This window comes from Hippocampus comes, unplaced genomic scaffold (genome assembly GCF_001891065.2).
Source record: "Hippocampus comes isolate QL1 unplaced genomic scaffold, H_comes_QL1_v1.1 scaffold569, whole genome shotgun sequence".
Lineage (NCBI taxonomy): Eukaryota > Metazoa > Chordata > Actinopteri > Syngnathiformes > Syngnathidae > Hippocampus > Hippocampus comes.
The window spans coordinates 23541-24957 of record NW_017804834.1 but is presented as its reverse complement, the minus strand read 5'-3'; the positions used below and the strand labels follow the sequence as shown (position 1 = coordinate 24957).

Genomic DNA, 1417 nt, shown 5'->3' with positions numbered 1-1417 from the left:
AAGGGTTGACCACCACCCTTCAATACGCTGATTGGCTGTACTTCTTCCATAAAGGAAACTCTTCTCCGCAGCAAAATTGTCTGAGTGGTTTCTATGCAAAAACATCTGCATCTGTTCAACACAAACATTTTCTGTGCCCCTGTCTGCACGGATCCTCTCTGGACACCCACCGACGCGTGAAACTGTTTTTATAAAATAACTTGCAAGCACCTTAGGGTCACTGTTTGTGGTATAGGCTTCCGCCCACAACACATACCGGCTAAAGCCATCAACACAGCCATTGATGCCAATCCCATAGGGCTTTAATTTGTCATAGCCATCCAGGTGCCAAAGAGCATTTGGCCCCCGACAGTTGTATTGGCACCTTCTTTGGCGTCATGCTCTTCTTATTCCCACGCCTACAGGGTCAACCAATTTTATAATTTGTCTTATTGTATCTTGTGACACAACAAATCCTTTTTGAATGGCACGCAGATGAAGCCAGCGATAACCTTGCATCTGTCCACTAGTCAGGATCTCATGCTGGACAAAAGCCAACACGTCTCCCAGGTCTGACTGGTTCTTTCTTTGAAAAAGACCAAGTCTTTTGCATATCCTTTTAAGAGTCTTAATACTTAAAATAGTTTGAGCATTATGTGCTAAAATTGCAAGTATTTCCTTATTGCTGAATCCAAGTCTAAAGCATAGCTTGATCAAGTCATCCAAATCTGGATTTCCAGACACTGTTTGAGTTGCACCCTCCATCAGTCACTTTATCTGTACAAGAAAAGAGACAACAATTACAATCTGACAAAAAACAACGGTGGACATTTTGAAAACATGACTGTATGACCGTATGCTTGTTGAAAGTAAGTTTTTAAGTGGTTCCATTTTAAAAGTATGACGTTAACGTACATATTTTACCAAAATGGTAAATGTTTTACAAGTGTGATAACTAAGTAATTTATGAATATTTTTTTACTTTCAACCACTCAAAATGTTCAGCTGCATCAGCGCTATGCATACACATATTGTTTTTATAGTTTTTATTTAATTTTTTGCACTCTATGGACAATAAAAACAGTACTGTGCTATGACCAAAACCAACTATGCTCGATATATATATGTAAAACAAAATTTAATTGCAAAATTTCATATGGCATAATTAGAGCCTTGAATAAGTCAAAAAGTCACAACAACATAATTTTTTTCTGCATTCCCATTTTTTGGCAATAGCAGTTGCACACACCGCCCGTCACTACTACCGATTGGATGGTTTAAAGAGGCGCGCCGAGAAGACGATCAAACTTGACTATCTCGAGGAAGTAAAAGTCGTAACAAGGGTTCCGTAGGTGAACCTGGGGAAGGATTATGACCGGAGAGCGGCCCGCGCGAAACCCAGACAGCGCGGGGGCAGCTGCCCAACCCGCGAGACGGG

General features: G+C 40.8%; 1 long non-coding RNA gene across 1 annotated transcript in view; it reads right to left on the bottom strand.

Annotated features, from left to right (window-relative positions):
* Window positions 1-392: 392 nt before the first annotated feature.
* The window catches only part of LOC109515553 (uncharacterized), a 3413-nt gene continuing 2388 nt past the window's right edge, over window positions 393-1417 (bottom strand). Inside the window, exon 2 of the long non-coding RNA XR_002168211.1 lies at window positions 393-756. This is a non-coding gene — a long non-coding RNA (uncharacterized LOC109515553). The remainder of the gene's footprint in view (window positions 757-1417) is intronic.